The sequence below is a fragment of the Dreissena polymorpha genome, chromosome 5 (genome assembly GCF_020536995.1).
Source record: "Dreissena polymorpha isolate Duluth1 chromosome 5, UMN_Dpol_1.0, whole genome shotgun sequence".
Classification (NCBI taxonomy): domain Eukaryota; kingdom Metazoa; phylum Mollusca; class Bivalvia; order Myida; family Dreissenidae; genus Dreissena; species Dreissena polymorpha.
In genome coordinates this window covers 14273347-14289984 of record NC_068359.1, presented here as the reverse complement: position 1 = coordinate 14289984, position 16638 = coordinate 14273347, and the positions used below count along the sequence as shown (strand labels likewise).

At 33.9% G+C, this 16638-nt stretch overlaps 1 protein-coding gene and 1 pseudogene across 1 annotated transcript in view; both read right to left on the bottom strand.

Moving 5' to 3' along the window:
* Positions 1-1554: 1554 nt before the first annotated feature.
* LOC127881484 (interferon-induced protein 44-like) lies at positions 1555-7690 on the bottom strand (annotated as a pseudogene).
* The window catches only part of LOC127880706 (interferon-induced protein 44-like), a 312687-nt gene continuing 297603 nt past the window's right edge, over positions 1555-16638 (bottom strand). Inside the window, exon 8 of the transcript XR_008049701.1 lies at positions 1555-2311. The gene's annotated coding sequence lies outside the window, so the exon portion shown is untranslated. The remainder of the gene's footprint in view (positions 2312-16638) is intronic.

Below are 16638 nucleotides of genomic sequence, written 5' to 3'. Positions count from 1 at the left end.
TAATTTAACTAAGAAGTATCTCATCAAACGATTTCATAATTTTATTTATGGAGAATGTTTTAAAAATAATCAAATGATATATCCTCGATTTAAGCATAAATATGTCGCTCATTGCACATAAGCTTCGTTATGTAGCAATGAAAGTATTTTGCTTTGAATAAGACACTGTGATATATGTTTATTTAAAACCTAATATGTCGAATCACATTACTCACCCATATTAGTTTCAGAATGGGACAATATTACAATTTACGCCAAATAATTTTATAAAAACCTTAACAGTGCCGAGATTTCTGTTCAGAGCTGTCTTGGTTTCGTGAGAACGACGAGGCGAATTTTGCATTCAAAGAGACACAGCCTCAAAAGGTTGAAAACTTTACTTGAATTTGTAAGCGCTCAATCCCAATCACGTGTTTAATTACAAGCGTCGGAATGGCTTGTCTGGTGACTTCTTCATCAAACAATAAATTGACTTAGTTATAGAACTTTAAATGAGTCTAACATTTTATGAACTTGTATGATCGCTAGCAAGTATATTCTTCCGAATTCACTAAGACGTTTGATATTTAAATCCTAGAATGTACATTTAAGCATTCATATGTGTTCCGTTTCAAAATAAGCCTCGTTAAGTAGGATCAAAAGTATATTACTTTAATGAGAATATGTGATTTGTATATTAAAGCATGTTTTACCAATACGCCTTACCTAAAATAAACCATCGCTTCCGACATTATTTCAGTCAGTGTCAAACGTACTATCTAAGCACAAGCCGAGTACCAGGATATTTAGTAAACTGAAAATACAACGATATAACGAAAAGTACCAAACGCATCAGGTTTGATAACGGGAACGCCGACGGCGTTGAACGTCCTTTGGCGAAAAACCGGGAAGTTTTTGCTGAAGTAAATGTTAAAGTAACAGTTGACTGAATAACAATCTAAAAGCTATCAAAAAGAAAAGCCTTTTTAGAATAAGTACACATAAATGAATCAAAAAGTGTAGAAATATTGCAAACCATCCTATATCAATCGGAAAATCAGAAATATCATCAATGAAGATCGGTATTTTGCGAGCAAGTAAATGTTCGGATGTAAATGTTATTTCTGATTGATTAGACTTTTATTTATTCTACTATTTTAATTTACCTTAGCATTACATAATCGTTTTTCATTATATATGATTTCTTTTCTTATCCAATTAATGCAAAACATAATTTTAAATTTCTAGTCAGCACTTTCTGTATAAAGGAACGAAGTATAAAAGGTACAATCAATGGTGCTCCGATCATCTCAAAAACCAAAGTAAACGGCATATAACGAAGGGTAGCTTTCACATGTATATTAATCAGCAATGCAACTAAAATTTGGAAGTTCAAGCACGATGATTTTGTTCTTGTTAATCCAATTAACCTGTAGTTATATTTGTGATATTCGATAAATTGAAATTAACTTAACCAATAGCTGGGGCGGAATGTGAACAGTTTGTTTCATACCTAGATCAATGTACCGGTATTGAAATTATAATAATCTTTCAATCGATAACAACATTAACAAGCATGTATTGCAAGTTTAAACAATACTTAATCATTTAATAGTATTTATGGCGAAATTAATAATAAAAGCACTTATCACAAATTTTATAACTTTCCACATAACACCAAAAACCTTGACTAGAATTAGTATTTACAGTAAATCTAAAAAATACAGCAAAATACGTATGTAGCAGAATGTATGATGTAGCAAACACTTTACATTGTACTTGCCTGGTTCATACAAAGTGTTCGAATGTAAAAATCATTTTAATGATTAGTGTGATTATAGTTATTTTAAATAATCACCGTGATTATAGTTTAATAAGTACTGTAATATTACATATACATAAGAACAATAAGTATGGACCACGCAAGCCATATAAAATTCACTGAACTCGTATTGACAACGTTTGCTCACTTACACACATTATTACTTAACAATACGTACAGTATGCAATGCAAAACAATGGTAAATAAATTGAAATGAAGTCAAAATAATGTCAACAAAATTAACAAGAAAACATAACATGTTAACATAAACATACAATGTGTGTTCAAAAGTAATCCAAACTATGAAACTAATTACACACTGTCCATTCCATTTAATAAATTTGTAATAATTATAATTATTATTTTGTGTTGTTGCATATCTTTCACAAAACTAAAATCAATAGAGAGATTTTGGATCGCATTTATTCGCCTTTATTCATAGAAACCATGTTGTAGATGATTGTCCTCTTAGTTTAGAGATTAGAACATTACTGTTTTAACTTCTTAAACCTGGTAATATCTTAAGTGCAGCACTTCTTTGTATGCACACAATTATATTACTAATCCTTCTCATCGTTTTTTTTTCAGATGATTGTTTATTCTTAACAGTCGACACCTTAACTCTTTTCAGCTTCTCCTGCAGACCCTCCATGTAATCCTCGGTCAGATACAGAATCTGCCTTAAAGCAAGTAAGGCAATGATGCTCGTGTCAACGTCCAATTCCATCTCAGACACGTAGTTCTTTACCGGGAAGATGTTGTTAAACTGCAAACCGAACATCGTTGATACTTTATCAACCACCTCGTAGATGCTTGCACTTTTAAACACGCTTTCAACTTTTGCTGCTACTTTCCTGCATGCTAGATTAACCTTGTTCAACAAAACGACTTGAGGAATCCCTGGAAAATTATTATAAAATAATAATAACGATAAATTATGAACATTCATACAATAATATATATGCAGTTTAAATTTGATTTGATTTGTCAAAGATTGTAAAATCGAATTAACAGAAACTGTGACTCCAACCATTATAATCTATTTTTTTTCTTAACGAACATGATCCATTTCATAAATAAGCGTAGACATCGATAATAATTCAAACTATAGATTTGGTCACATACCGCTTACCTTTGTGATTCATGATTTCATGAATGCTGATAATTTTTTCAACGAGTTTTGGTGGCATGCCTTCGATGCTGGACGCGTCCACGACAAACGCTACACAGTGAATTTTATCTGCGAAAGACGGCTTTTCTACGAAGCCATGTGTTTCCGATGTAATTGGTAAAGCTGGGTTGAACTTAATAAAATATAGAAAAGTTCGTACATTTTTTTAATGAGTTGCAACACTGCTTTTACCATTTAACTTGGACAGAATACCCAAGAGCGAACAGGGAGATGAAGAAGATAAAAACAGGCCTAGCTGGAGTGGATTGAGCTGAAATGTATCAATATGGACAAAGAGATGACCTCATGTAGCAGTAAGAAGACCTACCTACAACATCCTCAATACCCTCACGCAGATCAGCCAGCCCGATGCCACTGCTATAGCAGACTCTGACGGAAACCTGCTGTCCGAAAAAAACGTATTTCTGTATAGTTCGACAGTATACCTCAGCGACCTCTTCACCTACCCGCTTGAACCAGACACTGTTCTCCTTTAATGATCCTAGACCAGAAGCGGAAGACGAAAGTCATTCACACTAAAGGCAGAGGTGGAGGAGGCAGTGAGCAGTTTGAAGACAGGGAAATCGCTTGGAGTTTCCCTTCCGATTACGCATGGAGGGCAATAATCAACTTCAGCAGTGAAGGCAGAAGATCTAAGGAGAAAAGGAGTGTCCTAAGAAGTGTACCCAGTCTAAGGTCATCTCGCTGCCGAAAAAGGGAAACCACAAGCTTTGTGAGAATTACCGCAACATAAGCCCCATCAGCCATCCCTGATAAGCTATGCTTCGATTGAAAAAATCCAAAGATTGAATGCAGAGCTGGGAGGATTACAGTGGAACACATTTCCTGCTTTATAGTAGAAATTAAGAAACACGTGCAACACCAACGTTAGCTTTACAACAACTTTAAGAAAGCGTTCAACAACTTAACGCAAAATGGCCTATTGCAGTTCTGAGAGGATTCAACATTAATAAAGGGCTTGTGAAAGTCATTCTAAAACTCTATAGACGCGCAATACGTCTGAACGGAGAGACGTGTGTTCCTTAAGGACATCAGTTGAAGCTGTTATGGATGTCCGCTTTCACCCCTCCTGTTTAAATTTTTCCTTGAGAAAATACTGCGGGAGAGCATCGAAGACCACCACATCTCTATCTCGATCTGTTGCAGACAGATCTCAAACATGAGATTCGCTTAATACATTGATCATATTTGTGGCACCATTATTGATCTCTAAGACCGCACCAACATACTCTATGAAAAAGCAGGAGCATACAGAAAGGAGGTCAGCACGAACAGAGTAGTGACCAGCTTTAAATACTTGGGAAGAACCCTGTTCAAGGATGGTATCGGTACCACTGATGTCAGAACAAGAATTTTCATTTCAACCGCGGCGGTGCACAGACTAAGCATGTTGTTGACAAGCTCCATCAGCCTACCATTAATGAGCATGCTTTACAAATCGGTCATTCTATCTTTTCTACTATACGGCTGCGAAACTAGTGCGATTAACGCTGACACAGAACGCAAGACTCGTGCCTCTGGCTTGGTTTGGACTCGTCATCATGCACGACTTTCTCCATGGCACATCATAGGGAGATCGCCTTTGTGGCCAGAAGAAGAACAGCTGGATGTACAATAAGAAAGAGAGGACGCCCCGTCCCATGGATGAGCTTCTCCCAGAAGCCCACAACATATCTGACTGGCGTAGGATCTCTGTGTCGTCGCCTCTCATTTATCCCGAACGGCCACAACGGTCTAGGGAACGGTGGTGATGATGATTAAGATGATAATGATGATACATTTTGATATCCTGAACGAGAATCGAACACCACACAGTTGTTCTAAGATATTCAAACACAGTTGTTCAAAGATTTTCAAACATATGACCCCAAAATGCAACTCATGTGCTAGTTTATTGCAAGATTTTATGTTTTTACTAGTTTAGACAGGATATTCACTTATTATTTTATTGTATGACTCCATAAATTGAACAAAGCAGGTGGATACATTTCAAGTGTCCATCATTAAATTCCATAATTATTTCGACATATGTTTTGTATTTTACCTCATAGTAATCTGGCACGTGACCATCCAGCAGATAGTTGCACTCGAGGATGTTCAAGCCCTGTGTTGCCTCTAATCCCCGGGTGTCACAAAGCCGGAAATTAAGCGCCGACCCAGACCGACTCTTTGTCACATGAGGCGTGCACTTCAAATATAAACAAGGTCGTTCAACGCAAAAGTTTAAAATGAGTTGTTCGCAAGTTTAAACATCAGAAAGGTACCATTGTAATACAATTTATATTTGCACTTACTGAAAGTGGAATGATATTGAGTTCTTATTGAAGATATTGTTTATATATAAATACTGTTTCGATAGTATTTGAAAAATAGATCATACATGTTTGTTTTGAACAAAGATGAAATGAATAAATTTAAAAGAGGTTGTCAACATAGGAATTGCATTTATACTCTCTGAAAGTGTCAATATAAAAGCAAACATTATTATAAGATTGGTCAGAAGCGGACATACATGTATTTTCCATTGTCAAAAAATACAAATGATATATATTGATTTGTCAACTCAAAAATAAGTAAACACAATTAAAAAATAATTAAGAACAGTAAGTGTAGGTAAAGAGCTTTAGTTAACTACGCAGTCCGATTCAATTTAATTAATGTCAAATACAATCATGGACTAATTTTCCTAAGCTATGCACCCACAGTAGTAATTTAAGACCGGAGAAGCAGTATAAAAGGGCCACAAACTCACAAAATGTCTTCTTTTCTGTTGTACACTGGTGTGTAAAAAGCAGAAAACATATATGATTATTTTCATAATATTAAAGTTTGTATTTAATATTTTTCAATGAAATTTGGCATACATATCCTTTAGTATACAAACAATATGTATGTGTAATTTGGTGGTTGAAAGTTATATAGTTATTGACTTACAGACAAAGTTTTTTGTTGTCTTCTTGAAATTCAAATTTCCCTGTAAATGCTAAGCACTGCCCACTTGAAAGGTTATGAACTCCTCTCAGCCAATAGCTAGCGAATGCCTCAAATGAAGTTTACATGTAAATACAGATGCAAAGCTATACCAAATGGCTGTCTGCTCAAACACGTGTTTCTATTTATAAACACTCTCATGTTAGCAGCAAATCACTGGCAGATAAGCCCAGCCCACTAGTTAATGCAGGTTATCATTTTACCACCGCAAAAACAAGCAGTTGAGATCCGGCTTTTAAAACGTTGCCATGCGCACTGATACTTCATCACGTGATAAAAACGAAAGGTGTTTACCACAGTTGTGATGCTGTGTGAAGCTTTCCCGCTCCGAGCCCTCTGTGATATGCGGCCCTTGAAGATGGAGTTGATGGTGTTGGAAAAGCTCGACTTGCCCGACCCCACGCGACTCAACATCAAAACCCGGACCTCTGAGAGTCCCATCTCTCGGGGTGGCTTGAACACAACGATGTCTTCCATAAGTGTCTCTAGAAACTTAAGCAGATAAAGAAGTTTATAACTTCTGGGTAAAAGTAAATTATTTTAATTTAATACTTCAAGTAGAAATGCTGGAAGGACATTGGACAGCTTACATAACTTAGATATACCCACAATACTATTCTATTTTAATGTTCCAAGATTGTCTATCAATCCAGTGACCTGTGTTATGACGTGTAACACAAGGGACGCAGCACTCAGATTTAATTTACATTAATAATATATATATTTTTTGTACAACTACATTGATTTTCCAAATAGATGAAACATATGTGCCAATAACAAAATTACATACATTTATAAAAAAATTATTAACTTTTTTAACCTTACTAACCCTTACCTTAAGTTAGAATTGGATGTCAGGGTGGGGTACTAACATTTCTTTAATTTTGGCATTCTATTAGTTCACATTATATGATAAAAACAAGATTAGTCATACCTTTTCGTTCCACTCAGGTGTCTTTCGCCATGGAGTAACTTTACCATCTTAATTAGTGAAAAAACAAAACAAATGACAGTTCATTCCAGTTAGTATCGTCTTTCATAATATTGTGGAGAAAAAAAGAACTGCTAAAATAATTACATTTTTCAGAAAGTAGCAAAAAAGTGCGCCTACTACGTTTTTATGATTATTTTGTGTAAATGTTGACATGTAAGAGAACACACGCAATTAAAATGTATGAGATATCACCTGTCAGGCGGTAGACCTCTAGTTCTGTCACCGCCATTGTGTCGTTGTTGATCTGATCAACAGTAACACCTTGATTGCTGTAAGAGGTTCCCAACTTAATATAACCATTAAGTGTAAAGCAGGGTTGATACTCCCACTAAAGGTGTACAGATCGTGACCAGAGCCAAATGTCGGCCCGTATGTAGCCAGTCCATACATCCCATTTACAGCATTTACTAATGGAAATTTAGTGAACTTTTCTGATCCAGAAAGGCATTTCCATCTTGAATGTATGCGCCTGGGCTATTCCAGTTTGCACTAGCGTATCCACCATAAACAGAGCCCTGTTGGTTGTACAGCACCGTCACAGTGGGTCCCTGGTTGTCACACTTCTGGTGAAAGGTTGTAGCGTTACATCCATCCCTGGTTATCTTGTAGAGCAGGGTGAAGATCTTGGGTCCTGTTCCAATCCAGGATTCCAACTGATCCATACATTTTTCAGTCAGCTGTTCCGTCATTTCCGTTCAAATGTGTTGGAATATATACAGAAAACTAAATTAACAAATATTTGTTGACAATATGTTTCAAAGATGGACACACTTATACAAATATGGGTCCTTTATAGGATGCCTGATGGTTTACTAAAATAAATATAAGGGAACCTTTATAAAATTAAGGTAATATGTATGGTGAAGTAAAATGGTAAACTTATACCATAAGGTAAAAATAGCAAGAGCTTTATCCATTACTTATCATTAATCTAATCTCATGATGCTTGTTAGAATTATGTAACCTGATATTTAATATGTATTGCCTACATGTCAACTAAAGCACTTACAATCAAATCAGTGCAAATACTTTTACATTTTAATTTTGTTTATTGAATCATATTGGCAAAGGGATTATGTAGTCATTTCAAGACAAATTCGGAATAAAGCAACAAATGACGTGCATGGTAGTTGTCATCACGCTCAATATATTGTGGAACATGCTGGCTTGAAAAATTGCCTAACTTGTGTTGTGATTTAACAGTTGATATAATTCCAGCATTTAATAGAAACAAGAAGTGTTGCAACATTACAAGTTCAAATATTTTATTTAAAAGTGCATGTTGTCTTGTATATAATGTGGACTAATTGTTTTTATCTATACAAACATGATAAAATAATACGAAATTCTATTTGAATATACTCGAATTCAAATATATTTTAATAAGTGTTCAGAAATAGACAGTATTACATGTAGTAACGAGATATATTTATAAGTTATTCAATTTATTTTGCAGAAATGACATTGCAGACCAGTTTAAAACTTGAGAAAATAAATATTTATAGGATAAAAATACAATAATACCTCACTTTCGTCAGTATGCATTTCTAGCCACAAAACGTTCTACACTATCAGCGTTTTCATTGATGTTTCTATTTAAATATTGTTTAAAATAAACTAGTAAATGAAACACTTATTTCAAATTCCGAAAAGGTTTCAAATAACCTGAGATACTTATACACAATGGTTACATACAAGAAGAATACATAGAATCTTAGGCACTAAATATCTGCTATATGAAATGAAAATTATTTATTGATAATAAATGCACATTTTGTAATAAGTATGAGGGACCTTTAACTCATCTTTTTGTGGGAAGTGAGCAAATAGAACAAAATTCAACATGTTAGTGACTAATACTATATTCAATACATTCAATTATTTGAAGCAGTTACACAAGTATTGACTTTAAATAATGTCATTATGCCTACACTCTCTAACAGGACATTTTTCTTGTAACTTCTATGGAAAAAAGGAATTTTATCAATGTATTGCTCCTTGTCATTAAAAGGTATATTTAGTGTGTGTAAACAAACAAACATAAATACCGAATGTGCAAGGAGTAAGAGAAGTCTACTTTTATCACAGGAAATCCAAAAACAGACTACTTTAATACCAAAATAATTTATTCCAAAATTGGTCAGTTGTTAACTTGTAAGAATATTTGTACAATTAACCAAAGCCAATATAATTTATCGTTACAAAATATCTACTAGTCTTCTAAATATGCAATTAAAGTACACTGGTGCAATTCCTCCTTTTTTCTCTCCCTTTTGTATTACATGTGTACAATAGCAATGCCATTCTTAGTGTAAAAGGCCTAAAGTGTAGGCATTAGACATATTTATTGGCTTAATACTCGCTGAATGTGATGTTTTTAATCGAAATGCGGTGTGGCTTTGAACAATAACACATTTTTATCTCACAATAAAGACACATACATGTACTATTGGAATGTTTAATGTCTGATAACATTTAACGCAATAACATGCAGTATGCAAACGCAGACGCCAACATTCGTGTGAGTAGTGTTACTCGAACTGTTTGGCGAATTGTCAAATTATTAGTAAGAAAACATGTACAAATAAGTTTGTAATACCTTTTAGTGTGTGCTATTTGCTGCTTATTTGGTGTTTAGCAGCCAGGTTTTTTTTTTATCTTGTACCAATAAGTTTGTAATACCTTTTAGAGTGAGCTATTTGCTGCTTATTTGGTGTTTAGCAGCCTGTTTTTTTATCTTTAAACAATTACTAAATGGACTAATTATTAACTTGATAAGCCATCTTCTAACTGAAAATCAATATTTTATATTGCTGTTGAAATTGAATAAAAAATTAAAAAAATTACTTTCTCATAAAGCTCAGCTATTGAAAAACACATACTACCAGTAGTAATGGTTTTATGTATATTGCAGTTGCGAATCTACTTTCACTTTCGTTTCGAAATTCACCTGCTTAATAATTACTATTGTTGGTCTGTATAAACCACTCATAGTTCAGTTTCGTTTTTTGAAATTCACATTTATAATAACTACAATTGATGTAGTGTATAAACCACTCATAGTATAGTGTCGACTTATCGTGTGTACATAGTTACAATATCAGTAAATCTTATTCATTTTCAGAAAATATTATCGAGTAATGCACATTTTCCTAAACATACGATTTCGGTTACTGGAGTAACCCGTTAAGCTGTCTCGTTTAGTAAACAATACTTCGAAACGTATTTTGCAAACACAAAAAATAACATACCTGCTTAGCTTTAATATGTTTCAAATGAGGCTAATTGCACAAATTATTAACAGAAACCTTTAAAGTAAAGAGACGCGACTCGTTTCCATGTGCGAGATAGTGACTGTTTCCATACCCGAGTCATAGATTTGTCTATGGATTCTATTTTAACTACGTAGGCCGTAAACCACTAAACGTTAAAGGGCCGTCCAACAGATTTCACGTTTTGGTAAATTGACAAAATTAAAAAAAGTTGTTTCAGTAAATTTTCTATATAGTTATTATATTTTTTGAGGAAATAGTTATACTGACCATTTACAAAGCTCTTAATATATATCTATTATATGCATCTTTTGATTATTTAAAAACCTGAAAATTATAAAGCGTCGTGCGACGCGAAACGATTGAATAATTTGGAAAGTTCTGTTGTTGTCGTTTTATTTTGGGATACTACGAGAATTAGTTATACAGGTAAAAATACATCCACTCCAAGCATGAGCATGGATGGTCGAGTGGTCTGGGCAGGAGACTTTTTACTCCAGGATTCCATTGGTCAGTGGTTCGTGCCCTATTGAGGGTTACTTTTAAAAAATGTATTCTTGTTTTTTTTTAATGGAGATTTTTAGTTCAAATGTTTAAATGTATCAATAGAAAGCATATAATGACAAGCTTCAATACATGCCAACATCTGTTGGACGGCCCCTTTAAAGCAAAGATAAAAGACCGCATAATGTCTGCTACCACTTGGTCATATGAATGAGAAGACTTGTTACTGACGTGGGAATTTATTCTTAGCCTGTGTTTCATCGAAGCGTAAACATTGAAAACAAACAATAGGCCATTTATAGTACAACTAGTATGACCTATCATTTACTATACAGAATTATAAAAAGACTAAAATTGCATCAAATTAAAAATCAGGAAGGACTAGAGAGAGTTAAATTCAAATGTAACCCATATAAAGCAACACAAGACCTTCATCAAATGACTGTGTATCGATTTAATACAATAGTACCTTAAGATATGTTATACTGCAACACTTAGCAGATCCGAGCGTGAAGACAATTGATATTTTATAGATAAAATTATAAAAGCGAATATTGTATTATTCATATAAACCAAAACACAGCAACATCTGACACAGCTGAAGCAGCAGTGTATATAGCATTTGGAATAATCCCTTTTTCCGGAGTGCAATATAATTAATTTTGCCGATCCGCAACGTGTAACACAATTCTCCCTTGAAATATTATACTAAAATGAAAATCATTATGAATCGTTATATAAAGCCATCATAACTTACCCATTGCATGAGCATAGTATAAAGCAAACCATATGATATATCTTATATGTCCAACACACTTTTCTCACCAAAATATCATAAGACATTGAACAATTTTGTATCGGTAGAAAACAGCGCGATTTCACAGACCCTTTTCGTTGATAAGAAGTTCTGAAAAGCATCGTCTGCATCATATCATGTTTTCACATGCAGTAATACGATTTGAGTGTTTGTCACACTTTTTATTTAAAACGGTTGACAATACCAGTTCACATTGAATAAAAGGATATTTGTAATACAAACACTTTATTTAAACTCTCAAAAATTTGTTGCCATAGACGACCAACTGTTAAGGAGAGAGCAGCTACTCAAATTGACATCTACTGTTGCCACAATCGACCAGGCTTGAGCCATAATGGTTCCATTTAAATAGCAACGTTACATGGCAATTTGCGACTCCCTATGATGCAATTACACTCACTCAGACATTGATACTAAGAGTGCTAAGTTCACAGCCAAATATTTCGGCCTTTGCAAAAGAAGATTTATATATTCCATTGAAAAAAATAAAAAAAGTTAATTCTTCACTAGCGTTTGTTGATTAACATTAGATTACGCGTTAAGCATATAGCTACATTCTCTTTGATTTAACGTTCAGTGGTTTACGGAGTACTTTCTTTAAATAAAATCCATAGACACATATATCACTCTGTTATGAAAACAGTAACTATCTTATCCATGGATAAGAGCCGCATCCCTTTAGAAATAAGACCTCTTTGTAGAATCTGTGCAATTAGGTTTAGTTGATACAAGTCTAAGCTAAGCAGGTGTTTTTTTTATGTTGTGTTTAAACATTACTCTGTCCAGTTTACTAAAAGTTACTCCTTTCAGCTCAAAGCTTATATTAAGAAGAATGTACATGATTCTACACATAGGTCGGTAGCCTTAGTCATTGCTTCTTCAAATAGAAACAATGGTTCCCGCTTAATAACTTGAGTATGTGTGGATGTATTATATTGTAATTATGTGTGTATGTAGCTAACCTGCATCCCTTTTAACCGTTGTAATTAATAATGTAATAGGTATGATTATTACATTTTGCGACACACGCGCCATTTTACAAGACAGAAGAATAGTCGTGCGCGTTATCTTTGGGGAACTCTTGTTATTTTTGTGACTTGCAATCTGACTTGCAATTACACAACGAACACTTGCATTCTGCAAAGCTTTGCAACCAGGCATGGCGACCAATGTTCCAATTTAAAGAACATTTACTCAAACACCGTCAGCTCCATCGTGAATATTACGAAGGGCTCTGAACAAGAAAGCTGCACAAAGCATGACAACTGTGATAAAATCATTTCTCCCCAAAAGAACGAAGTATGGTAGGTCGTTGCATTAATCTCCTTATATGGATCTTTCGATGCATAACTTCGAACATATGCTGCCTGAGTTTTATGGCAATGACTCTTATTGAAGTGAACTGCGTACTAAACAAAGTACATATCTTTCACGTACTGTTGTTTGCGGTAGGTGGGTGGCTAACTAGTACACGTGTTTTAATAATTTTAACGTGTCATCGATAAACGTACTCTCATACGTTGCCGTTTAGCAAATCTTTCGAATCAAAGTTTTTATCTTAGTTAGTCTTCCACTTAATCCATTAACAAATCCTGCTGATGAAAGTAGATGAATTGTACGTAGTTTTTGTTCCTCTCAATACTGTGTTCATTTGATACGCCCGATTCAGGTGTAACCATGATTCAATTGGATTGCATCAATATTTATGTACTACTTAACATGGGGACAGCAGATTTAGAGGCTTTTCTCCATCAATATTTGTTATTCTCTAGATCCCTTATTTCATTCCGCTATACTTTGTGCTTACGAAGTTGCGATTGATTTCAGTGCATCCCTTCTGGAACAAATAGTCGAAAAGGATAGGCGCTTAAATTCTGGATGTGTGTCACTCATGCTAGATGTGGCATGGTAACATTGACATAAAGAGCTAAAAACTGCTAATTTTAATTTGATATTGGACAATATAAAATTATTCCGTTAGAAATTTCCGCGACGATATCCGACCATTAACGAGCGATTATAGAGGGTTAGTGATTTTAGAGGATACTCCATCTGATGTAGCTTCGAAATAAGTTGCTTTTGAGCGGTTCAACTCTACTTATATATGGAAGCTCGATTATATATGGAAGCTCAACGTTTATAATGTGGATGTACCACAGTCTGAAAAACAAAAGAATAACAAAATACCCACTTACAAAAACTTTTAATTACACATCTCATCCTAGGCAGAATTAAGTGGTAACAAAACTGAACAGTTATCAAAGCAATGAATCTAGTGATTAATAGCAAAGTGAAAAGCATACCAAAATTTAAGCAAGCACAATTTCCATTTGAATAGACAAAAGCACGTCTCAGTTAAAATCAAATCTGTGAACCACTAAATCCTTGAAAACATGCACAAAATTGCATGCGTGTCTCAGTTGCAAAACATGAAGAGCATACAAAATGAAAGCAGAAATACCCATTATCGCATTTAAAATCCCGTTCAAAACAACTAAATACATGCATTCATGTACAATATGGCATAAGTTTCTCATGAGTATGTGTGGAGGTATTGTGTTGTTGTGGTCATTATATATCATGCACAAGACGGAAGAATAGTCTAGCGTGTTATCTTTGTGAACTCTTGTAATTTTTGCGACTTGCAATCTGATTGATGTGACGCCATATAAAAGAATATGTGCCTGAAAGTCTTCATTGTGATTTAACAGTTGACAGAATTCGAGCATTTCATAGAAACAAGTAGTGTTTCAACATTACGAGTTCAAAGATTTTATTTGAAAGTGCATGTTGTCTTATATACAACGTGGAATAAGTGTTAACATCTATATAAATATGATAAAAAATAATGCGTAATTCAATTTGACTTTACTCGAATTCAAATAATTATATTTTAACAAAGTGTTCGAATATAGATAGTATAGGTTATATGAAAATGTAGTAACGAGATATAAGTATCAGTTATTCAATTTATTTTGCAGAAATCAAAGAACAGACCGGTTTAAAATTTGAGTAAAATAAACATTCTTAGGATAACAATACAAGAATACCTTCCTTCGTCAGAATGCATTTCTAGCCCCAATACGAACTACACTATAAGCGTTTTCCTGAATGTTTCATTTAAAAGTTTGTTTAAAATAAACTAGTAAATGAAACTCTTATTTCAAATACTGAAAAACCTTCAAGTGAAACTAAATAAACTGGACTATTAAGTATATTAAATGGAAGAATGTGCACAGTTTCGTGTATAAATTTATAAATTTTCACAAATAAGCGGAGTAAACTACACTTGATAAACATACTTATTAACCAAAAACAAACTAACACAATTATGTGTAATCTTTTAATATCGGTCTGGAATAGACATGACCTCCTTTCAAATGAAAACTGGAAAGCATGCGAAATATCGTCGCACAAGGCAATAATAATTAACAAATGAATTGAAACATCTGTAAATGGGATATCAAGTCTTATAAACCCACACAAATGAAAAGCTAGAAGGAGTAGACTGATCTATCCTTTACTATACAGTATTATACAAATACTAAAATTGCATCAAATTACAAATCTAGAAGGAATATAGTGAGTTTGATTCAAATTAAACCCCTGTAGAGCAACACAAGACCTACATCAAATTACTATTCATGGATTGAATGCAAATAGTACCTTAACATGTGTTATACTGCAACACTTAGTAGATCCGAGCGTGAAGACAATTTATATTTAATTAATAAAATAAACCAAGCGACTATTGTATTAATCACATAAACCAAATAAACAGCAACATCTGTCACAGATTCAACAGTGATGTACATAGCATTTGGATAAATCCCGTTTCACAGAGTGCAATATAATCAATTTTGCCGATCCGCAACGTGTAATATTAGTCTCTCTTGAAATATTATACTATAATAAAACCGCTATGAATCGTAATAGAAAGCCCTCATAACTTATCCATTGCATGTGCACAAAATTAAGCAACCATATGATATATATAAATAGTTTATCCAACATACGTTTTTCACTCAAATATATCATAAGACATTAAACCATTTTGTATCGGTAGAAAACAAAGCGATTTCACGGACCCTTTTCGCTGTTTATAAGTGCAGAACAACATCGTATAGACGTTTAGTAAGTTATTGAATGCGCATTAATATATCATTCGTCGATTCTAGACCTAGTTGCTGCATAATATCATGTTTTCACATGAAGTAATACGATTTGTGTGTTTGTCACAATTATTTCGTTTAAATGGTTGACAATACCATTTCCCATTTAAAAAAGAATATTGGTGATACATTGCATTTAAACTCCCGAATTCTGTTGCCATAGACGCCAAACTGTTAAGGACAGTGCAGCTATTCAAATTGACATATACTTTCCCACAACCGACCAGGCTCCATTTAAATAGCTACATTATATAGCAATTTTCGACTCTTCATGGTGCAATTACACTCAGTAAAACCTTGATACTAAGAGTGCTAATTTCACAGCCAGACCTTGCGGAATTTGCAAAAGATTTGTGTATTTCAGTAAACAATAATAAAAAATTAATTTTTAAGTATCGTTTGTTAATAAAAACAATCAATAACGCGTTGAACATTTAAGTCCATTCTCTTTAATTTAACGTTAAGTGGTTAACGGCTTACGTTCTTTTAATATAATTCATAGACGCATAATTATATCACTCTTTTATGAAAACAGTCACTATCTTATCCATGGATAAAAGTCGCATCCGTTTAGATAAAATACCCCTATGTAGAATGTGGTCAATTAGACTTAGTTGATTCCATATTAATGTAAGCAGGTCGGTTTGTAGCCTAAGTCACTACTACTTCAAATAAAAACAATGGTTTCCGCTTAATAACTTGAGTATGTGTGGAGGTATTGTGTTGTTGTGGTCATTATATATCATGCACAAGACGGAAGAATAGTCTAGCGTGTTATCTTTGTGAACTCTTGTAATTTTTGCGACTTGCAATCTGATAGTTACCCTTAATTATCAATCACACAGCGAACATGTGAATTCTGCAAAGCTTTGCAACCAGGCACGGCGATCATCAA